The sequence below is a fragment of the Branchiostoma belcheri genome, unplaced genomic scaffold (genome assembly GCF_001625305.1).
Source record: "Branchiostoma belcheri isolate BF01 breed outbred unplaced genomic scaffold, Haploidv18h27 scaffold433, whole genome shotgun sequence".
Classification (NCBI taxonomy): Eukaryota; Metazoa; Chordata; class Leptocardii; order Amphioxiformes; family Branchiostomatidae; genus Branchiostoma; species Branchiostoma belcheri.
The window spans coordinates 22,530-47,806 of record NW_017804058.1 but is presented as its reverse complement, the minus strand read 5'-3'; the positions used below and the strand labels follow the sequence as shown (position 1 = coordinate 47,806).

General features: G+C 39.5%; 1 long non-coding RNA gene across 1 annotated transcript; it reads right to left on the bottom strand.

Moving 5' to 3' along the window:
• Positions 1-4,744: 4,744 nt before the first annotated feature.
• On the bottom strand, positions 4,745-25,028 carry LOC109478385. Its single transcript, XR_002140725.1, has 7 exons — positions 24,944-25,028; positions 18,758-18,842; positions 9,139-9,297; positions 6,099-6,153; positions 5,580-5,720; positions 5,302-5,378; positions 4,745-4,943 (listed from the first exon to the last, which is right to left on the bottom strand). It is a non-coding gene; the product is annotated as an uncharacterized LOC109478385 (long non-coding RNA).
• Positions 25,029-25,277: the final 249 nt, after the last annotated feature.

Genomic DNA, 25,277 nt, shown 5'->3' with positions numbered 1-25,277 from the left:
TAAAACTAAATTGTAACCACTACACACGATAAGAAGTGCAATGCCTCATGAAGCACAGTATTCTAACATTGATAAGAAAATGGTTTACAGTTATGCATTATTTACGAGTATCATAATTTATGGTTGTGAACTGTTAGCGTGACGCAGATAACATATGTGTATTTCGAATGTCTGTCGTCAAATAACCGGTGAATATTCAATAAGGACCACGAGTTCATAATTCGCCTTTTTAAGCCTCACAAGAATCGTAACACCGCTCATTTTAGCATGATATGTTAGATTCCATTCCAAGTCAAACAAACAGGTATAGGTTACATCTGCTTGGAGACTATTGAGTACAGACAACTCTCCAGACAGCCCGAGACTGTGCAGTTACCGCTGAGATAACGGTTATAGATGGATTAACAGGAGGGTAAGAATACTACATTAAATAGTCTTCGTCTCTTCACCTTTTAATGTGAGCCTATTCAGACTCAATGAGTTGGCGTTTATCTCGTAAAGACCATTCAATGTAGTATTGTCTTACCCTCCCCTTATCATTTATCATTGGGTTCATTTAGCACGCAGAGTTAATCTGTTAGTCTGTTGGAAGTCTTGGCTATTCCTACCAGTTTAAAATGAGGCCATGAGATTATTTCATGGAAGTTATCCTGGCCATCTAAATTGTAGTTTTAAATAATTAGTAATTTGGTGATCATGTGTAATGATAATATTACTGTTATAAGAGTTAAATGGGCTGAATTTTGCTATTTGATATTGTAGTAACATGATGCAGTAACTGTATTTTAGGAATCAACAATTTGCTCTGTATTAACTGGATTTTATTAATCATTTACAACCGTATGATTTTCTTTCAAACTTTATTTCAATAATATTTTGGTCACTCTTACCTATGTATACTATTATATAGAGACGTATTGAGTCCATCATTGTTTTTTTAAATATTATTTTTAAGTTCAAGTTTATTAATAAAATCAGCCTTGCAGCCTGTTCACAAGTCAACTAAGCTGAATTACACTGATTTTTCTATGGTAAACACTATAACTTCGGCCATACCATTTACTTTGATAAGAGACAGATGTTTGCTTTGATTCAATACTGATGTACTAGGTAATTGTCCTAGGTTATGTAGCTCATCTCTCACCCCCTTGTAGTGTTGGCACATTTGATAAACCTTACAATTTCTCTCTTTCCTCACCCATGCACACAACATCATCCCGGTATACTGGGCATGAATAAGGACAAAAACAGAAAACTTTGGTTGCAAGTTTTATTCTAAGTGTTCATGAATGTCGATAACAAGATGTTTTCATATCGGATGATAGATATAAAGATGACATAACAGCAACGATATGATGTTTATTAACACATTGCTTGTTTCAGGATAACAGTAGAATTAGAAACTACAAGACAGTGTGTAGAATATTACTACTCAGTTACCAGTTGTTAGTATAGTGGTGGCCAGGTTACATATATTGGTTAGCCTGTACATTGCCGGCTTAGTAAGGCTAACCTATCCATGTGCCTCTATCAACACGAGTTTTGTTGTTAAAGAATACAGAAGTTCTGGAATTTCTGGCACACAAGATGACCCGTTGACCATGTTAATGTAGAGATGTTAAACATTTCAATCGATGGTGTTTTTATATTCTGCAGATCATGTTAAGGATGTTGTTTTTTAAACATGTACAGGTTCTCTCTTTTTTTCCTATCCTGAAGCAGTAACAGATTCCACAGTTATGAATGACATTCAAAGTAACTTAGATCACTGGTCAGTTTAAATTCGGGAAGTCTGTTTCTGAAATTCAATCACTGAAATTAGAATTTTTGCTTGAACTGTACTGAAACGTTTTGTATATGACTCGGTTAAAGTCCCGGTCAAATCGAATTCGGCAGTTTGGGTGATTTTAACTTTAAAGATGATGAAACAGATATAAAATTTGATATGATTTGACAGTTTGGGAAATTTCAACGTAAAAATGATTATATGCTTCGAAATTTAATGGACCATTGTGTTAGGATGTTTTCTCGAAAACTCCTGATCACAGTTTAACTTCTTGGATGGAATGTTGTACAGAGTACATTCAGGTGGCATTATGTAATCTCAAAGATGTTACAGCACAAAGTCGCCTTTCTTTATTGAATCTAACAAAATGATGTTAAATAATCAGGCCAGGTCAATTCAAGAAGTTGTTTCTTGGGTAAACTTTTCGATGTTTGTTGTTTAAAAGGTCACATGCAAATGGAAATATTTGTTTGCTTTATTAGTTCTGGGGGCATATGTTTTAGTTAAGTTCGTGTCCTAAAGGTTGAATTTTGCCAAAAAAAGTGTGAAGAGAGTTTTTTTTACTTTTTTTATGATTAATCAGGTAGCATATCTGTTATAGAAGAGACTCTTTGCTTTTAAATTTGAATAGCCCATTTTAATCCTTCCTGCAAAATCTGTGAAACAATCAGATGGTTTTAGGAGAGCTTGTATCGAATTTGTACTTGCAACCATTATAGAAAAGTAAAGCCAAAGCAAAAGCAGCTTACTAATACCTATAAATTCCAAAATGTTAAAAGAAAGGTTTGAACTGTCTTTCAAACACTATTGAATTTCACCTACCAAATTTTCAACCATCTCTTTGACCTGATATAGATTCTGTATACTATGCAGAATACCAGACTGAGTCGCAATACTTAGTTGAAAATTTGGGAAGAATACCCGGGTAGACTGTGTATTTGGAAGACTTGTCCCAAACCTCTACTATGATATGAAAATGAACTAAAGTATGCATGTAAGTGACATTAGAATCACTTCTAAAAAAGAATTATCAAATGTCTCTAAAAAGATTTCAGGAGATTTAAGAACATCCAGCCTGGGTGCCATCCTTTACCGGGGCTCCCATACTAGCTCACTATTTTGGTGCAGGGAGTATAAGAAGCCCCAAGTCAAATTGGATGGCAATCAGGATCTTTAGATGACACTAAAGTCTTTAAATGAAACCATTTATGTTGAATAATGGATAAGTAGATTGACCCAAACAATTATCAACAGGATACAGATGGATTATTAAAATGTACTTATTTGTTTCTGACTACACGTGTCTCTCTGAAAAAAAAAAAGAAAAAACTGCTGCGCACGCGGAAAGCTTTTGGGTGGTTCGGTTCTGTGTTGTGGGTCAGTCGTATCACGGCCTAGGCCTGCATGGAAATGTGAAACAACATCTTATGTTATACCTATCAAATATCAACACTGCTTCCTAATGAATTGTATGTACAAAATACGTTTAAACCCTTTGTCTAATAAATTCAAGTATACTATCTTCTTATAAGTAGAGCACACATGCACCTTTGTCGTATGATTACACTTACCTGTAACCCGATTTTACGGAAATACAAAATGGCCCAAATAGTCAAAAGTAGGCGATCCAAGTCAATGAATAGAAATTGCCATGCTATAGCAAGGATTTCAAACATCTGAAATCACCATTTCCTTGTTTTAAATTTACTCGAGCTTCCGCAAACAGTGAATGACAGTTTAACCCTCAACAGTACACCTTCCCAGACTGATTAATCTGTACACCTGGGGTCCGCGCGGACCCCAGAGCAGTTTTTGTCTATTTTTAGAAATTATCAACATGCTACCAGCTCAATTGTTTTGCAAACTGATGTGGGAACCTGTGTGTCCACATTACATACAAAAATCATACATTTTGAACTTTTTCTATTTTTTGGTGAAGAAAAGAAGACAAGAAGAAATACCCGATTTTTAAACCCATTTCAGACTGAAGGGGCTTTTGAGGCCCAACTTTGATCTCAGATAGCGGCTAAACTGCTTGCGCTAGAAGTATCAAATTTGGGGACCTTTCCTAAAATGTCTCTGGAAAAAAGTTCATATTAGTTTAATACTAGTAAGTTGATGTTTTTTTGTGTTGCCATGGCAACGGGTTTCTAGCAGGCAGTTTTTTTAAAAATAGAAGTAATTTAGGTTTAAACATAAAAATTTTCTGAGTTTTATTTTAAATTACACTTCTTTTTCAACATTAATAACATCTTACATAATTAAATATAAGTTACATCATTTAATATGCATAGAATATGCTAATTTGATGACGTCATTTGTCAAAATCCAATATGGCGGACTATATTATTCTCTCTGACGTTATATGACGTCATAATTACACCAAAGTTATTAAAATTTAATTCTATTACTACACCATTCTCTGAAAACATGGTAGACATACGATGAGTGCATGAAAACATATAAAAACAGAAATAAGGTAATGTATAAGAACGCCAGTGTATCCATTATGATCGAAAGCCGGCTGGGGTCCGCGCGGACCCCAAAAGAAAATCAGATATAATTTTTTTTATAAATGGTAGAAACGGAGTTTTCTGCACTGTATTGAGAGACAACTTTGTGGGTGACAATTACCTAAAATTTCAGAAAAAAATCTTTAGAAACAAAAAAGATATTACAGAATATATAGTGCTGGGGTCCGCGCGGACCCCAGGTGTACTGTTTAGGGTTAAGAAAAATTGGTATTATGAGCACTTTTAACTTTATGTATCATATGTCTGAAAATATAGCGTTATATTCGAATGCTTGTTGAGATTAATGTAAACAGTTGAAAGATATCCCAATAAAATGACTCAATTAACAATGCATTATTGCTGACACTGCACCTCTAGAATAGACCCTAAATAAATTGTCTATTTGGTATAATATGAGAAAGTTAAGGTACGTAGTTCACCTCTAGGCTTCCTCGAAACGCCACATGGCATGGGGCTCAGGTTGGGAAGTACGGGTTGTCAGCACGGCTTCGGTTCCACTACCCCCCGATCCGCCCTTAAGACCGATGACATAGCCTTTCTCGTTTGCCGACTGGATGGTTGAATCAAAGGGAGCTTTCCACTGTTGGTAGGTTTGTCCAGCAGTGTATGTCTCGTTGATGATGCTGCGAAATAGCGAAAATGTTGTGAAGATGTCACCTACGACAACTCGTGCGCTTGATATATTGCAGTGACAAGTACATAATACTGTTGTGCTTGATATCATCAATTGAACGGTAGTGGATAGAGTGTCGTTGTGTACACATGTTGCTTTAGTCTAGGTATTTTGGTCATGGCATTTTAACTTAAAAAGTAACAGTTTATTATAAAAGTAAAATGTTTTGTAAAAGTAAAAAAAAATCTTAAGCCCAGGTACATACCAGCTGCATTTCATACTGATGTGTCCAATACAGTTTCCAAAACAGGACCATTTTTTTTAGAATTAAACATTTTAAAAACATTAAAGCAAATTCGTTTCCTTACGGTGCGCCAGTAGCAAACGTCCCTCCTTGGAGGGTGATGGCGAAATACGGCGTCAGTTGGCTTTGAAAGGTCTTTTTCTAAAAAAAACAAACATAATATGTATATAAAAGTCTCTGTTACCTGGGTTTATAGCGAAATTTTGGTACAATATTATCATGATAGGCTACCGTATTCGTTTATTTACATTAAGTATATGTTTGAGTCGTACGTATTTAAATTGTCTAAAATGGGGAAACTTAAAACAATGTACCTTACACTAAATAAATGGTAAGACATACCGTTGCGTCATAGGTCCACTTTTGGTAGTTGGGGTCTTGAGTATTCTTCGGCTCAATGACTAATTTAGCCCCAGAGGTCTTGCTCTGGCCACAAATGCTCAACACGTGCCCAGTCATGTTGCTGATGATATAGAACGGACTCTATAACAGCAAAGTATCAATGTCGGAAAATTGATTAGTAGATTGAGGTTGGACATTTACAATGACAAGTCTTCGTAATTTATATACAACATTCTTATGATTTAAGTACTATTTTTCCATATATTACTAGATTGATAACATTTGTAACTTTACAATGTTAACATTGCTGTTGAAATAAAGTGATTGCTTTTCAGGGAAACAACTTGGAAGAGCTAATGTAGACATTAGAAGTATCTCTTTTCACAACTTTGTATGCCGGTATATACATAGCCACACGTTCGTCGTTGTCGAATAAAACATAAGTATGGTTTATTTCGATAAACTTTAAAATCAAATTTCAAAATATTTACACATTGAAAATTAGTATAAGTTAATTACCTTTGGTATTTCGGCCATGATTCTGATGTAGTATGCACTGGTGAAGGTTGAAAACCTAGAGAATATCATGACAGATAATTTATATGATAGTTGTGGTAGTAAAATTTGAGGTATCACTAATTTTAGCAAACGGTGAATATACATGGTAATTCCGTATCGTATTACATTCTTACGACAAATAATGCATTACGTCAACCTGAGCTTATGTTTGTAGTTTAAAAAAAAACATTGAGATCTTCATACATTTTCCTTTCCTATCTTGAATACTAAAGTTTTGCCAAGATGTTGCCTACAATCTTGACCATGTTCACAGATGTACGTGCCACATTGTTTAGCAGTAAAACGGGTTTGGGTAACACCTGTAGCGAAATTAAAGTAACAACTAGGAGCTGTATTCTTAGATGTGTTACAATGTCTTTGTTAAGAACCGAATTTCCAATGAAAGTGATATTTGTGAATGGCCGCAAGCTATTCTCTATTTTAATTAAGTTGAGTAAGTGTCTTTTTGAAACTCTTCTGTGGAAGAAAATTGTGTGAAATTGTGTGTTCAACTTTGACTCAAATTCTATCCGGGCCCAGCTGACACAAAGACGCCGTGACCGAGCCAAGGAACACCAGGAGGTACCCCAACGGTTGCCGACAACCCACCGGGACTCATCTGTTACGTCTTCTGCATCTTCTGCGTGCAACATGGGTGATAGTTGTCTGTGAGACGCGTGCAGTTCTCTCAGGAAAAGTACTAAATAAATGTAAATAGTCCTAGCAGCGTTTGTTTATATTGACTCCAAATAAGAGGAGTGCCCACCAAAAGCCTTTATAATGCCTGACCGTCGCTCGTGGGCATGCGGCAGGGACCCTACATGTGCCCCACCGGGATGTTATAAGCACGCGTTACCCTTTCTGACTCCACAGGGGTCATAAGAAGACATCATCAGAGCATCTGCCGGGTACCTGCCGGAGGCCGACCAATGAGGGAGCTCCCGTCACCCCTGCAGTGCAGCGTGAAGGCAAATTTCAATTTTGACCACAACGGCCGGTGCCCGGTGCACACAGAGCCGGGGGATAGGCCGGTGCTACATCCCGACGGGCACCGGCACAATTTGGACCTAAACTTTACACGGGGTTCGGCGTGCGGGTTCCGTGGAGCCAGTCTAAACGCTAGATATTTTCTTAAAAAAAGAAACAGTTTACAGGGACTTTTGTCCAAATAAGATAAAATCTGCACTACCTATACCTCAAATGCTGTTGTTTTGTTTACAGTACTGAAATGTGTGTGAAATAAATAATTTATGCCTCGTCTACAATTTAAATTTTGAGGTAAATTGAATTTGTTTTTGTTCCGATTGAAATACCATGTTTGAAAGCATGTCAGGCCACGTGGGTAAGTGGGAATAAAATTTTTTATATCCTCGTAAACAATTATGATTTTAAAGCACACCCATGATGGCTTCGTTACATGATATATATTGACTGCAACATGATGGCACAGATGTAATGTCCCGAAAAATCGGTTTATATTTGTGAAAAGTTGATATTTTACTCTAAACCGGTACTTTATAATAATGGATTTAAAGTCGCGAGTTTACAGTAAATGGCATTTGGTTTGAATGCCGTCATCGAACATGAATCAGTACGAAAAAAAAAAATTAAAATATTTGGGCCCAAATTTGACCACCGTGATCCACGCCATACGTACACGAATTATAAAGATTACAATTAACAGGTTCGGGAGGTGAGCGATTACACGGTGGCGTCCTGGTGCCACAGAAACGCGAGGCAGAGTTAGGGTGCATACAGCGACGGGAGTCAGTGAGTTCGAGACCGCAAGCTTGGCTGTTTCAGCACTGCGGACTTTAGTATTTATAACGACGGGCTTGCAGTCTGCATCAGACAAATAGAGGAATGACGGCGTGGAAAGAAGTCACGTAGTTTACACACCACACTATACATGTGACTACAAGTCAAAAACAATGTGACGACTACACATGTGACAACAGATTTGACCACCGACCGAAACCTTTAACAAAAATCTCGACAATTCGCAAGTCAGTGACATTCTGAAGACACGAGCAAGCCTCTCTGAGATGTGCGACGACGGCCACTACACGTTCACGAATTTGAAAGGTTACAATCAAAGGTTACATCTTTTTCTACTAGGTCACCTAAATGTCCACGCCCGTGAGGCCCGCCCGCCCTGTAGCTGTTCTCAACCTGGCCAAAACCGTCCAAATCTGTCAAGGGTTAACTACATACGCAAGTTGCTAGGAGCGGATCAAGCCTAGGTCACAATTTAAAATCGAGGCCTAAGCGGTCCCTCGGAGGGTTGTTTTTGGCACTAAAAGACGGGATCTGGGACCGCGCTGCCTGAAGCTGGGACCATGCGGCCCTGAGCTGGGACCGTGCTGCCCGGAGCGCAAAGCTGGGACCGTGCGGCCCTGAGCTGGGACCGTGCTGCCCGGAGCGCAAAGCTGGGATCGTGCGGCCCTGAGCTGGGACCGTGCTGCCCGGAGCGCAAAGCTGGGACCGTGCGGACCAGATCTTGCACTACTTATGCGGGGGTGCAATGAGAGAATGAAAATAGCGACACGAAACTAAAAAGTGTGCAACAATAGTGGTTTCAGACAAGTGTGCAGCATTTGATTAAGTTGTGGAATGAAACAGAATTCAGAAAAAATGTGACTTTGAATAATGACATTGTGCGATACATGTTTAAATGTGTCATAGCCCGCAACCTATTGTGTTGGAAGTCATATCGAAAAGTGCCAAATGACTTAATTTACGGCATTGTGAAGGACACAAATTTTTTTTCCGGAATTGTGACGGACACAAAAAGCCTGAAAATGTAGAAAGGTCAACCGTACTTTGTGAATCGAAGCCAAACTTCACAAGGAGCTTGTTTGTAAGAAATACTGCTTACCCAGTCACAATCGAATGCAGTTATGCTTGTTGGTAGAGAGTACTCTCAAAATTGTAAAATATATATCAAGAACAGTAAAGAACAGTAGGTATTTTAAAACATCTATTAGTAGATTCCACTCACCGCAGAAGTGTTCAGACGCCGTGTAGAGGATCGGGCGTCGGTACCTCGTGCTTGCCTGTGGGTCGATGTGATTCGTGGCTGGACGTGCCTCGGAGTTGAAGGTGGGAATGGGCAAACCGGATAGAATGGGCCCCTTTTATAGCACTGGCACCGGATGCTCTACAATGGGAGTGGTGGAAAATTACACAACGCTTTCCCAGAAAACAACGGCGTCACGCGGACGCTATTTAGTGATTGGTTGAAACTTAGACCACGCGTTCCTAGACAAAATTACCTATAGTGTGTAAGACGTGGCTGTTCACGTGAACTCCTGATGACGTTTGCGTGATCAATGTATGATACAGGCCACTTGACAATTAGGCTCCATTTGAATAGACAAGTTGTGGAAAAATCCGTTATCAGTTGTTTTCCACATACTAACTTATCAATCGGGAAATGTGAGGGTAGACGTGTACATTTATACTTTATACAGTTCCCTAGTGCGAAGAAACTATATAGCAATAAAGAATTTCGTTAAAAAGGGTAGTGCTATGAACTTAAATCTAAGTTATATTGTCAGAGAATGGTAAGTTATGTCGATGTTTAAAGCCCCTTCAACACACACACGAAATTGGCCTCCGAACACTAGCCGAACGCCCCCCTCCCCTGCCACACACAACATATTTGAGAAAGAAAGAGAGAGAGAGAGAGAGAGAGAGAGTGAAAGAGACGTCCTTAAATCACGACCAGGTTCGGCTGACGTTCGGGTGCAGTATGTCTAGATTAATATATGAACTTTGTCAACCGTTCTCAGACACACAAAACGCATCATTGAGGGGAGGGTACGTGCCACAGGAATGGGAGGGCGCCATAGTAGTACATTTACCCACTACCTCGTGAGCCTGACAGGTTACCTGTACAGAGAATCTGGAAAGCCTGGAGACATCACAACCTTGGTCATGACAGATTTTTCCAAGGCCTTTGACCGCATTGATCATACTGTAGCCACAAGCAAGTTTATCAAACTCGGTGTAAGACCTAGCATCATCCCTTGGATCTGTGTCGAATAGGCGCCAAAGCGTTAGTTACGGCGGATAACTGTCAGAGTGGGAGATGCTTACTTATTCTGTTCCTCAGGGCACACTTCTTGGGCCAATACTATTGGTATCGGTATCGGTCTTTGACGACTCTGATTTGAAAATGGCGGAATTAATGCATTACCTTGAACGTTCCATCATGCAAAAATAGTTGACAAGTTCGGTCAGTGGTCCAAGGAAAATTAAATGCTTTTTAATGGTGACAAATGTAAGATGACTATTTGTTTTATGAGGATTCCCCCGCCACCGCCTTCACTCAACATTACGGTTCAGAACTTGAACACTAAGTAATACGTTTGTAATACATGTATGTAAATATGAATGTGTAGACCACAGGAAGAATAGCCTCTTATGAGGCTGATTGTGGATCTGAATAAAACTGAAACTGAAGTGCACTAAAGGTGTCACTTTAGCCGCACCAAGTAATATCTAGGGTCGACAGTGCACAGCAAACCAGTCAGAATTGCCCTGATGAAGATGACAGACGGTCATCGAAACGTCGGCCGGCTCGTGAAAAAAAAGGTTGTGATGAAAGAACTTTGATATTCATCCGTTTACCAACCTGATCAAATTATTTACGGACGTGATAGAATTGTTTTTAAATATTGAGGAAAATGTATTGAGAAATGAATGCTACTTTTGAATATTTGTAAGGAACCTGCGATTCAACCAATAGGCTGTGAGAGAGGTTATTATTTTGAATAAACCATTCATCTATTCGCATGTGCAATACCATGCCACACAGGAGTCTCGTACCGCACTTGAAGTCTTCCTTTTGCCACATCGTCCCCATACATAAATCTGGAGATACCTCTCTCCCTGATAATTACAGCGGCATTTCCATTATCAGTTGTTCGCGAAAATTATTTACTTCTATCTTAAACAATCGACTTGTTAACTATGCGGAACAGAACAGCCTTTTCAAACCTCAACAGGCCGGGTTTAGAAAAAAAACTATAGAACATCCGATAACTTATTTGTACTAACCACTCTAGTCAGCAAATACCTAAGCAAGAACGTGCGAATTTACTCCTGTTTTGTAGATTTCACCAAAGCTTTTGATTCCGTTTGGCGGGAAGGTTTGCTGTTCAAATTAAATAACCTTGGTATTGGAGGAAAATTCTTAATGACCATCAAAAACATGTATTCAAAAACTAAAAACTGCATTAAAATCAACGGCGGCCTTATAGGGCTTATTCACCACAGATGGTCACGTGACTCTTCCCCCGGCAGCGAGCATTGTCCGCCATTAGGGGGTGCAGCATGGTGCCCATCGCTATGGTACGCTATGCAAACTCTTGGCGATAGTTGCGCATTTTGGGCCACAATCTACGTTTTGAACACTCTTCTTGTTAGTAACATTGTCCTTGGGGTTGTTCTGGCTCCATGTCCACGTCTCATGTTCTCAAGATCGGCTTTTATCTTTTTTTGCTGATCAGAAAATCGGTGTGTTTTACCCTGGCGTAGGGGCCTGTAAATCGCCCCCTGTAGATGTCAACGTGGATAGCCATGGACACGTTAAATCTGTTGAAGCTACCTGTCCCTGTACTCTGTGGTAAATGTCCATGTAGAACAGGGCACTGGCAACTTGTAACACTCACCTTGTCCAGCCACAGTCGCGGCAGTGCGGACTGAGGATGGCGGCCGGCGGCCGATGGCCCCGCATTTGTTTGTTATTATCCAGACACAGTCCGGGGCTGTTCCAAAATAGCGACCTTTTGCGTATCCCGACTACAACGTACTTGTCACCACGCAACTGCATGTCCCACAACACTCTCTACACATCCTGATACAACGCTTCCAGACTCTTAGAGGGTTTGAACCGATGTTGTGTGTAAAAACGTCGGCCCAGTACCAAATATGAAGCTAAGTCGCGTCAATGGACTCCGCTGGCGGTAGACGCCGTCTCGATCAGACTGATCAAAACTCAACAAAAACGGGTCAATCCCAACAGATTTTATTTTGTTCCAGTAACGAGAGGTATGAGTGGTGGTAAACTCTTCGTGTAATAGGACAAAGGACAGTTTACCTAACGTTTGTCGGCCATTTCAATGCTTGGAATCTCGCTGTAGGCGCTGTAGCCCCAAAATGGCGTCGCACGGGACATGAGGGGTCGTGACGTCATGATGACTTGTGGTGAATAAGCTCTATAGACGCGTTTGTAACTAACTGTGGGGTTCGACAAGGCTGTAATCTAAGTCCAACTCTGTTTAATTTATTTATCAGTGACATCATAGCTAATTTTAATGATCCTTGTTGTGACTCTCCTATTCTTTGCAATAAGAAAGTTCCTTGTATGCAGACGACCATGTATTATTCTCCGAATCTCAGCAAGGCTTGCAGTCATGTTTAGCTAAATTAGAGAAATATTGTAAATATTGCAATTTGAAGGTGAATTTAAAAAAGACAAAGATAATTGTCTTTACTAATTAATTAAGGGAGGTAGACTACCTAAGAATTGTTACTATTTGTTTAGTAATAACAGAAATAGTAATAGTTTAGTAATAATAGAAATTGTAACGTAATATTGTTATCTAGGCATAGTGGTAAGCACAGCTGGTACGTTCAAAGCCAACAACAAACATCTAAGCAACAAGGGTCTAAAATCTTTGTTCACCATCAGACAATCCCTTAACAAAGCCGACGCCTAATTATCCATTAAGAAGAAGCTCTTTGACTCCTGCATTAAACCTATCCTACTATACGGGTCCGAAATATGGGGTTCTTTTAAAAGCCAAAAATATTGTCCTATTGAATCTGTACATCTAAAATTTTGCAAACATTCAATGAATATACCAAAAACAGCTAGTAATTTTGCAGCACGGGCAGAACTAGGGAGGTACCCCATTCACTTGGAGGCCTTGCTAAACGCTATCAAGTATTTTATTCGACTCCACAAGAACGTACCATCTGACTCCCTTCAAGCAGATGCCCTCCTATGTCAAATAGACATAGAAGCTTCAGGTACTAAATGCTGGGCGTCTGGTGTACGTAGAGCTCTAGAGGAATGTGGTTATGCTTTCGTCTGGCAAAATCCCCAATCATTTTTTTCGAACACATGGCCTACCATTTCATCAATTTTCCAGCGATTAAAAGACATTTATTTTCAAACATTCCTATCCGAAATTCACAATGATAGCAAATCAGTGAATGCTAAAAAAAGTACGTCTATACAGATTACTAAAGCATTCCTATAACGAAAAAAATATCTCAACTTAGCGAACATACGTCACAGGTCCGTTACAAAACTAAGAATCAGTTGTCACAAATTACGAATCGAATCAGGAAGACATAACCGTTTTCGCCAACAGAATAAATAAAAGCTCTACGCAAATTAATCGACAACGATCAAAAAACCTATATCAAGAGCAGATTCATTAGACAAAATATAAACCTTATTAAAGTTGTTATTGAGTATGCTGAAACCAAAAACATATTGATGAACTGTTATCTTCCTGGATTTTACCAAAGCTTTAGACTCCTCGAATAAAACGTTTATGTGGAAAGTGTTGAAAAAAAACCAATTTGGCCCCTTTCTTGATTAAAGTTAAAACAGACCCACATAATGAGGTAGAAATCAAAACATCACAAGTAGCTAATGACACCACGCTATTAGCCTCTGATGAGATATCTATGGAAAATATTTGAGATATATACAGTATTTTTGTAACGTATCAAGCCTAAAACTGAATATTAGTAAATGCAAAGGTTTATGGGTAGGCCCCTTGGTATCTCTTAGCCAAAAACCCATATGGAATCCCTTTATATTTACATTTTCAACAGAAACCTACACCATGAACTGCTGAACTGGAAAAAAGATAGACCGACTAAAGTTACACTACATGCCTAAAAAGGCAGAGACCTGACTCTCTATGGAAAAGTCGCAGCACTAAAATTCCTTGCTCTTTCTCAAATTATCTACAACATGTCAATGATTATTACCCATATTGGGTTTTAAAAACTGTAAAGATAGAAATGTTAACCTATTGTGTGAATACGAAAAAAAAGTAAAAGAAATGTCATAGTCAACCAATTGCACTTGGTGGCCTAGGTCTGACAAAAACCTGTTAATGGTTCACTATGGACTGAAGCCAAGTGTGACTAGTTCACTGTGTACTTAATTAGGTGTTATTGGTTCACTATGTGATGAAGCCAGGAGCTACCAGTCCACTCTATACTGAAACTAGATGCTACTCGTTCACCATATAACTAAGCTATGTGATACTGGTTCATTGTTTACTAGTGCTAGATGCTACTGGTTCACTATGCACTAAAGCTAGGTATAGGTGCTACATGTATAGTGAAGCTATGTGCTACAGGTTCAATATGTACTAAAGCCAGGTTAACTAAGTACTGAAGCTTTACGCTACTGGAAGCTACTGGTTCACTGTGAAATGAAGCGAGGTGCTACCAGTGCACTGTGTACTAAAGCTAGGTATTACAACTAGTACTTAAAAAAGACATCACAAAGGCCATTGTCATTTACAGACTTTTAAGTCTGTAAAAATGTGACATTTAAAATGTGTGGAACCAAAGGAGACCACAAAGTAAGGGCGCTGAAAGTAAGGTACAAGGAACATTGCCGACTTATCGCTAACGGCTACTCCTCAGCCATTTTCCACCACTTATAACACAGCCAGTGGTAATCTTTCAAGCTCAAATCTACGGATGTCTTGGATCGTGAAACCCACCACTGGTGGAAAAGGGGAGTTAGAGAGGATATGTATGAGAGGATGTACAACCCCACTCTCAACAGAGTAGATCTCTCAGGCACTTAGGATCTAGTGCTCGGGGTCCCACAGACAGGCAACACTTATGCTCCTGTTCTGAAACAACAGGAGCTTTTCTACATATTTGCATCAAGCTTGTCATTACATTGTCTAACTTTTGTTCCCCTTGACTATAAAAAAAGTCTTCACTTCATTGGCATATCAATTAATAGTTCGTATGTATAAACCTCTGAATCCTAAGAATTCTCCGATGTCACTAGCGAAAGGTAGCTGATGCTACCTGAAATGTCTGACCGTTTCCAAAATTATACCCAGGTACTGGAGTAACTGTTTTTCTCACATCCCATGTACAAACGATGCGCAAATATAATTGATTTTAGTCTGTATCCTGTGTGTCAAAAGTCATTTTAAACAACCCGGTCTTCTGTGCGGCACACAGTCCAAAGAAAGTGGAAAAGATGACTCAAAGTAATTCAATCCTTGCCTACGGTGAAAACAGATTTTAAACTAATCATTACAAAAATGCACCTGACATTGTCCTTTTTCACGGTCTGAGCATGCCAGTCGAGTCCTTAGTTAAACATTTTATTGTTAAGCTTAAACGCTCTAATTACATTTTTGCTCTATTTAACTGAACAAATGTCTGAGTTCGTGGGAGGGGGTGGAAATTGTCATTTTGCTTTTTGTTAATTTCAAGGACTGGCCTTGTTTCCATTCCACTGTTGTTGTCATCTTGCCCCACTTAAGTTGTGCGGTTTTCTTTTGAATCTTTAGAGTCAACAGAAACCTCTCTGCTGTTCTTGTCTCCAGCGATGGGTGTAGTTCAGATAGCCTTAGTCACAGAACCTAACTTTTCCGCTTAAAGCTTGGTTGTTCATCTCGGGACAAATTTGACAGGGCGGCTGTACAGCAAGACTGCTGTGACAAATACTGTAGCCCGCTCTGTCCACCAGCCAGCCGTGACAAATACTGTAGCCCGCTCTGTCAACCAGCGCGACGTGATGTGGAAAGTGTTGAAAAATTCAATTTGGCCCCTTTCTTGTTTAAAGTTACATAATGAGGTAGGAATTTAAAACATCACGAGTAGCTGATGGCACCACGATATTAGCCTCTGATGAGATATCTATGGAAAATCTTTCAGACATATACAGTATTATTGTAACGTATCAAGCATAAAGCTGAATATAAGTAAATGCAAAGGTTTATGGGTAGGCCCCTTGGTATCTCTTAGCCAAAAACCCATATCGAATCCCTTTATATCTACATTTTCAACAGAAACCTACACCATGAACTGCTGAACTGGAAAAAAGATAGACCAACTAAAATTACACTGTCTAAAAAGGTAGAGACCTAACTCTCTATGGAAAAGTCGCAGTACTAAAATTCCTTGCTCTTTCACAAATTATCTACAACATGTCAATGATCATTACCCATGTTGGGTTTTAGAAACTGTAAAAATAGAAATGCTAACCTTTTGTGTGAAAAGGAAAAAAAGAGTTAAAGAAATGTCACAGTCAACCAATTGCATTTGGTGGCCTAGGTCTGACAAATCTAGAATATCAGAAACAATCCCTACTTGCACCTTGTGTACAGAGACTAGTAACGAATAAAAATGCTAGATGGAAAGCAATATCTTTAACATACATAAAGTCCTATGGTCTAGAAAACTTGTTAATGGTTCACTATGGACTGAAGCCAAGTGTAACTAGTTCACTGTGTACTTAAGCTAGGTGATATTGGTTCACTGTGTAATAAAGCTAAGGTGTTATCATTTCACTATGTGATGAAGCCAGGAGCTACCAGTCCACTCAATACTGAAACTAGATGCTACTCGTTCACCATATAACTAAGCTACGTGATGCTGGTTCATTGTTTACTAGTGCTAGATGCTACTGGTTCACTGCACTAAAGCTAGGTGCTACATGTATAGTGAAGCTATGTGCTACAGGTTCAATATGTAATAAAGCCAGGTTGACTAAGTAATGAAGCTTACGCTACCGGAAGCTACTGGTTCACTGTGAACTGAAGCGAGGTGCTACCAGTGCACTGTGTACTAAAGCTAGGTATTACAACTAGTACTTAAAAAAGACCTCAGAAAGGCCAATGTAATTTACAGACTTAAATGTGTGGAACCCACAAAGTAAGGCCGCTGAAAGTAAGGTACAAGGAACATTGCCGACTTATCGCTAACGGCTACTCCTCAGCCATTTTCCAGCACTTATAACACAGCCAGTGGTAATCTTTCAAGCTCAAATCTACGGATGTCGTGGATCGTGAAACCCACCACTGGTGGAAAAGGGGAGTTAGAGAGGATATGTATGAGAGGATGTACAACCCCACTCTCAACAGAGTAGATCTCTCAGGCACTTAGGATCTAGCGCTCGGGGCCCCACGGACAGGCAACACATATGCTCCTTGTTTGAAACAACAGGAGCTTTTTTACTTATTTTTAATCTTGACATTACATTGTCTAATTTTTGTTCCCCTTGACTATAAAAAAATGTCTTCACTTTATTTGCGTATCAATTAATAGCTCGTATATAAACCTCTGAATTCTAAGAATTCTCCAATGTCACTAGTGAAAGGTAGCTGATGTTACCTTAAAACGTCTGACCGTTTCCAAAACCATACCCATGTACTGGAGTAACTGTTTTTCTCACATCCCATGTACAAACGATGCGCAAATATAATTGATTTTAGTCTGTATCCTGTGTGTCAAAAGTCATTTTAAACAACCCGGTCTTTTGTGCGGCACACAGTCCAAAGAAAGTGGAAAAGATGACTCAAAGTAATTCAATCCTTGCCTACGGTGAAAACACATTTTAAACTAATCATTACAAAAATGCACCTGACATTGTCCTTTTTCACGGTCTGAGCATGCTAGTCGAGTCCTTAGTTAAACATTTTATTGTTAAGCTTAAACGCTCTAATTACATTTTTGCTCTATTTAACTGAACAAATGTCTGAGTTCGTGGGAGGGGGTGGAAATTGTCATTTTGCTTTTTGTTAATTTCAAGGACTGGCCTTGTTGCCATTCCGCTGTTGTCGTCATCTTACCCCACTTAAGTTGTGCGGTTTTCTTTTGAATCTTTAGAGTCAACAGAAACCTCTCTGCTGTTCTTGTCTCCAGTGATGGGTGTAGTTCAGATAGCCTTAGTCACAGAACCTAACTTGTCCGCTTATAGCCGGGTTGTTCATCTCGGGACAAATTTGACAGGGCGGCTGTACAGCAAGACTGCTGTGACAAATACTGTAGCCCGCCCTGTCCACCAGCCCACCGTGACAAATACTGTAGCCCGCCCTGTACACCTGCCAGCTGAAAATACCTTAAGACTCGGAGACAAGTAACTTTGCTTACTTCGGAAATATAACTAATAGCAGCAAAGACAACACACAATGTGCATGTTCTTCCAGCATGAGTCAGTAATGAAAGCTCTAGCTGCTACGTTTTGTAAGTGTGGAAAGGAGATTTAAAATGATCATTATCTACCTGTAAGGCGGGTAAGGTATTCATAAGTGCGCTTGGCCGGGGGTAGGCTGGACTATACATGTTGTATTCGATAACTTTACGCTGCAAGTTTTGTTGGCAGACGGTGAAATATTATTTAGTTCATGCGTGGCTCGCCTTGTGGCCAGTCTATCGTGGTTTCTAGTTTTAAGTTTATTTTGTGTCTTAGTGGTCTAGAGTGGGTTGCCTTTGGACCTGTATACGCTCTCCGAAGCCAGGTATAACAAGGCTCCCCGGTAGGTTTTGAACGACATGAGTTTATATATCCTGCTCTGCAAAAGTCCTACAGAACATAAAATTCTTACCGGGAAGCCTAGCTGAACTTGGCGGCGTGGATCGTCTACACGCCCGAAGGAATCCCACCTAAACCTCGGCACAGTGGACACCAGGCTATTAGACAAAAAGAGTAAAAATCAATTTAGGTAATATAAAGTTTCATGTAGCTTATTGAAATGACTTAATGTAATGGTTGCACTAAAGTCTATAATTAGATTATAAGATTATATTATGATAAGATATAAGAATTATGACTCATAAGGCATTTAATAAAAAAAAACGATTGGTTGTGTATGTCTCGTAATTTTTGGGAGTCAGTCATTATTCTTTTAAAACCTACTACTTTTGGCTCACTTTTAAGGTTAATCCAAACAATAAAGTAAAAAGGTCGTTGAGAATGTTGAATAGCGTGATGTTATTCTCTTTTTAAACAGATATTATGTAATTTAACTGTCACGATTTTACACACAAACAAGGCAAATTCACGATGAACAGAATTCGAAAACATTCTTGTAATAATGTAATTTACCAACTCAGATGAACTTTCATGCAGAATTCGAAAGCTTTGTCTAGTTCATGCCTTCGACTTCCTGATGCCTTTACTTGCTGGTTGGAACAAAATGAGTGTTTTTATATGGAAGAGAAGAAAAAAAATGCTATAATTTGCCTTTACCGCCAAAAAAACCAATAAGGGTGTGCTCTGGTTATTGTAACGACAAACTAAGACGGATGAAAATGTTACTTTAGACTTGGAGACAAAAATATTGCCTGCTTCGAAAATATCACTAGTAGCAGCAAGGGCAACCTACACTGTGCTTGTACTTCCGGCATGGGCAGGTAATGAAGGCACTAGTTGCTACTTTTTGTTTGTGGGGTAAGGGAATAAAAGATTAATATTATCTACCTGCAAGATATCCACCGTGTGCTTGACTGGGAATAGGCGGGATCGAGCGTGTTGCCTTCCCGCCGAGTTAGTTCACTTTATAGACTGCGAGTTTTGTCGGCGGCCTTTCGAATGTAATTTTCTTCATGCGTGGGTGTTAGAATGCTAGCCTGGTGACCAGCCTATCGTGGTTCTTGGAGGGTTGCCTTTGAACCTGTATACGTTCTCCGCAGTCATTTTCAACAGGGCTCCCCGGTGCTATTGCACGACAGGAGTTTATCTAACTCCTGCAATAAAAAAAGTCCTACAGCACGTAAAATTCCTACCGGGAAGCCTAGCTGAACTGGTCGGTGGAGATCGTCTACACGCCCGAAGGGATACCACCCAAACCTCGGTATACGGACACTAGGTTATTTATTAGACAGCTAAAACTTAGTTTCTACCATACTTGAAAACCGGGTTTAAAAATAGTAAAATGTAGGAGTTTATCCACCTTTCCACAAGTTTATCCGTGGGGTCGTGTGGCGCAATCGGTAGCGCGTTCGGCTCACACCCCAGAGGTCGTGGGTTCGAACCCCACCTTGTCACCGATCTTGTGCCCTTGGGAAAGGCACTTTACTCACTTCAATATCCTCACTTTACTCAGGTTCGGCTTTACTCAGCTTCGGCTAGGGACGTCCTTCGGATAGGACGTTAAATTCATGTCCCGTGTTGGTATGCCACCTCGTAAGGGGCGGTATAACCCCGACCAATACGGTCGACCGATAATGATCGGTCACACCCTCTCAACTTCAAGGTGTCCTCTTGAACTTTGGGTCTGTAAAACTAGAAAAGCTTTGCTATGTGGTAGTATAAACGTTTTATCCATATTTTTATCAGAATTATCAGCGCAGCCATCGCAAGTTCAGTAATTTTCAGCCATAAATTACCTGCTTTCGGAGGCTCTCGGAGGGGGTCCCAGATCTCCATAACGAAAAATATCTGGAGGGTTTTAAATATATGGCTGTTCATAGTTCCCTATACCTAACTCACATACAAAGTTTGAGTCGATTTGGCCGACCCCCATCTTCCGACCTCTGCCTGGTTTTCTCGTGCAATGACTCTTAAGAATCATAAAGGCCCAAACCCTTATCCCTTTTACATCAGTACCCTTAACCCCCCATATTTTTATGACAAAAGAAGACAACAAATCAAATCCAGGAATTTTTTCATATTCCTGTATAGTATAAGAATGCAGACACATATGAAGCTGCCCAACTGTGGCAAAAAAATCTCAATTTCTAACTGTAACCTTTATATGGGAAAAAATATGGTGTTTATTAAGCACAAAGATCATGGAAATACATTAAGTTAGCAGAGTTAACTACAAATTGTCACACCAGATTTTGCCACGTGTTCTTAACCCTCACAAATGGCATATCAAAGATGATAACGGGCAAATATTTAATTTAACATGTACTTTATGTAACAGTGGAAGAGCTGAAGACTATGAACACCTGTTTCTTAGATGCAAAAGACTAGGTAATTTTTGGGACTTACTGAATAACATTGTACCTATCCCTGACACAAAAATTACTTATACCAGGAGATTATATTTGGAAACATAAATCAGTCACTAAGCAATTATGACTTCAAGAAAAGAACCTTTATATTGACCGTAACCAAATGGATCATTTCCAAAACCTGGGTATAGCTTAAGAAAACACACACACACACACGCATGTGTATCACAGACATGATTAGAATCTTTGAAAAGGACCTTAAGCTTAATAACAGAATTACCAAATACCCCCTTATCTAAGAACATTTCCTTTATTGTATTTCCTACTGTAACAACATTTGTTGTTATTGCGACTGTTCTATTAACCCTATCTAGACCGGGCTTTTTTGGGCTTGGTGGGACCGGGGGGGGGGGGCTCATTCGGCCCCCCACCCCTCAGAACTCGAGAACGGTATATCGTAGGACCACCAAATTTTCAGAGGATGATGTACTAGTAAAAATTTATCATACGTACAATTTTTATGTCGTTGTAACGTAATATGACGTCATTATGACGTCATTAATGTGATTTTATTGGCCAAAACCGTCTAGATAGGTTATTCCCTGAAAACTAAACAGTATACGACATAACTTTACCAAAAGTGTTTATGACAGAATATTAGGATGTACTAAGTCTTATGTTGCCCATAGCAACACCGGTGACGTCATAAAATGACGTCATGCATATATTACATATCCGCCATCTTGGATCATCAATCTTGAATTTTGAAAAATAGTTTTTTTTCAGGATGAAGCCTAAAATACATTGTAAACAGACTAAAGACATTCATATGAACCTTTTTTGTAAAAAAATGGGAGTATTGATGAAATTTTAAGGAAAATAAGCTGCATTTACCTGATCTAATGATATGGTCCGCCATCTTGGATTTTGGCCAATGACGTCATCAAATTAGCATAAATTATGCATTTTTAATGATAAAATTTACATATAATTATATGTGATGTTATTAATGTTAGAAACAATGTGTAACTTGACATAAAACCCATAAAATTCGGTTGTTTAAATGGAAATAATTAAATTTGGCAAAAAATGCCTGTCAGAAACCCGTTGCCATGGCAACAAGAAAAATCATAATCTTATTCCACTGATACAGATTTGTTGCCAACAATATTTTAGGAAAAGTCACCAAATTTGGCGGTTCTAGCTTTAGCCGTTCAGACGCTAGGTGACATCAAAGTTGCCGCGGGCACTTTAAGCCCCCCCCCGGTCTAGATAGGGTTAAAGTCTGCCTCCTGAATTTTTGTATAGATGTGTTTTAAACATTTAAAGTGTTCTCTTTTTAAAGGTGCAGTACATTGTATGAGCTAGGTGTTAATGGTTCACAATGGACTGAAGCTAGGTGTTACTGGTTCACTGTGTACTAATTAAAGCTAGGTGATACTGGTTCTCTGTTCTAAAGCTAGGTGCTACATGTATAGTGAAGCTATGTGCTATAGGTTCAATATGTACTAAAGCCAGGTTAACTAAGTAATGAAGCTTTACGCTACTGGAAGCTACTGGTTCACTGTGAAGTTGTGTGAACTGAGACGAGGTGCTACCAGTGCACTGTGTACTAAAGCTAGGTATTACAACTAGTACTTAAAAAAGACCTCACAAAGGCCAATGTCATTTACAGACTTAAATATGTGGAACCCAAGGAGACCACAAAGTAAGGCCGCTGAAAGTAAGGTACAAGGAACATTGCCGACTTATCGCTAACGGCTACTCCTCAGCCATTTTCCACCACTTATAACACAGCCAGTGGTAATCTTTCAAGCTCAAATCTACGGATATCTTAGATCGTAAAACCCGCTGGTGAAAAGGGGGAGTTAGAAAGGATAATATGAGAGGATGTACAACCCCACTCTCAACAGAGTAGATCTCTCAGGCACTTAGGATCTAGCGCTCGGGGCCCCACGGACAGGCAACACTTCCTGTTCTGAGTTTTTTTTTTACTTATTTGCATCAAGCTTGTCATTACATTGTCTAAATTTTTTCCCCTTGACTATAAAAAAATGTCTTCACTTTATTTGCATATCAATTACTAGTTCGTATGTATAAACCTTTAAATCCTAAGAATTCTCCGATGTCACTAGCGAAAGGTAGCTGATGCTACCTGAAACGTCTGACCGTTTCCAAAATCATACCCAGGTACTGGAGTAACTGTTTTTCTCACATCCCATGTACAAACGATGCGCAAATATAATTGATTTTAGTCTGTATCCTGTGTGTCAAAGGTCATTTTAAACAACCCGGTCTTTTGTGCGGCACACAGTCCAAAGAAAGTGGAAAAGATGACTCAAAGTAATTCAATCCTTGCCTACGGTGACTCAAAGTAATTCAATCCTTGCCTACGGTGAAAACACCTTTTAAACTAATCATCACAAAAACGAACCTGACATTGTCCTTTTTCACGGTCTGAGCATGCCAGTCGAGTCCTTAGTTAAACATTGTATTGTTAAGCTTAAACGCTCTAATTACATTTTTGCTCTATTTAATTGAACAAAGGTTTGAGTTTGTGGGAGGGGGTGGAAATTGTCATTTTCCTTTTTGTTAATTTCAAGGACTGGCCTTGTTTCCATTCCGCTGTTGTCGTCATCTTGCCCCACTTAAGTTGTGCGGTTTTCTTTTGAATCTTTAGAGTCAACAGAAACCTCTCTGCTGTTCTTGTCTCAAGCGATGGGTGTAGTTCAGATAGCCTTAGTCACAGAACCTAACTTTTCCGCTTAAAGCTGGATTGTTCATCTCGGGAAAAATTTGACAGGGCGGCTGTACAGCAAGACTGCTATGACAAATACTGTAGCCCGCCCTCTCCACCAGCCCGCCGTGACAAATACTGTAGCCCGCCCTGTCCACCAGCCCGCCGTGACAAATACCATATCCCGCCCTGTCCACCAGCCCGCCGTGACAAATACCATAGCCCGCCCTGTCCACCTGCCCGCCGTGACGTTTGTGACGTTAGTCATTACACTATAATGAAAACTGACTTTTAGCACGCTTTTAAGGTTAATTCAAACAGTTAAGGTTAGGATCGTTGTGAATGTTTTAATAACATGATGTCAATTTTTTTCCCTTAAAGAATATGTGATTAAACTGTCACGAGTTTACTTACAGACATGCAAAAGCCAAGGCACGTACACGGTAAAGAGAATGCCAAAACATTTGTATTGGGAGTGCATTAGACTACCTGGTGCCTTAAGAGTTTTTGTTTTGAAGAGAAAAAAATAGGAGGCTATAAATCTCCTTTGCTGCCAAAAAATCGATAAGGTTGTACTCTAGTTGTAAAGACAGCTGAAAATACCTTAAGACTCGGAGACAAGTAACTTTGCTTATTACTTCGAAAATATAACTAATAGCAGCAAAGACAACACACATTGTGCATGTACTTCCAGCATGAGTCAGTAATGAAAGCTCTAGCTGCTACGTTTGGTAAGTGTGGAAAGGAGATTTAATATGATCATTATCTACCTGTAAGCCGGGTAAGGTATTCTTACGTGCGCTTGGCCGGGGGTAGGCTGGACTATACATGTTGTATTCGATAACTTTGTACGCTGCAAGTTTTGTTGGCAGACGGTGGAATATTATTTAGTTCATGCGTGGCTCGCCTTGTGACCAGCCTATCGTGGTTTCTAGTTTTAAGTTTATTTTGTGTCTTAGTGGTCTAGAGTGGGTTGCCTTTGGACCTGTATACGCTCTCCGAAGCCAGGTATAACAAGGCTCCCCGGTAGGTTTTGAACGACATAAGTTTATATATCCTGCTGTAAGAGTCCTACAGTACGTAAAATTCTTACCGGGAAGCCTAGCTAAACTGGGCGGCGTGGATCGTCTACACGCCCGAAGGAATCCCACCTTAACCTCGGCACAGTGGACACCAGGCTATTAGACAAAAAGAGTAAAAATCAATTTAGGTAATATAAAGTTTCATGTAGCTTATTGAAATGACTTAATATAATGGTCGCACTAAAGTCTATAATTCGAAAGCTTTGTCTAGTTCATGCCTTCGACTTCCTGATGCCTTTACTTGCTGGTTGGAACAAAATGAGAGTTTTTATATGGAAGATAAAGAAAAAATGCTATAATTTGCCTTTACGCCAAATAAAAACCCAATAAGGGTGTACTCTGGTT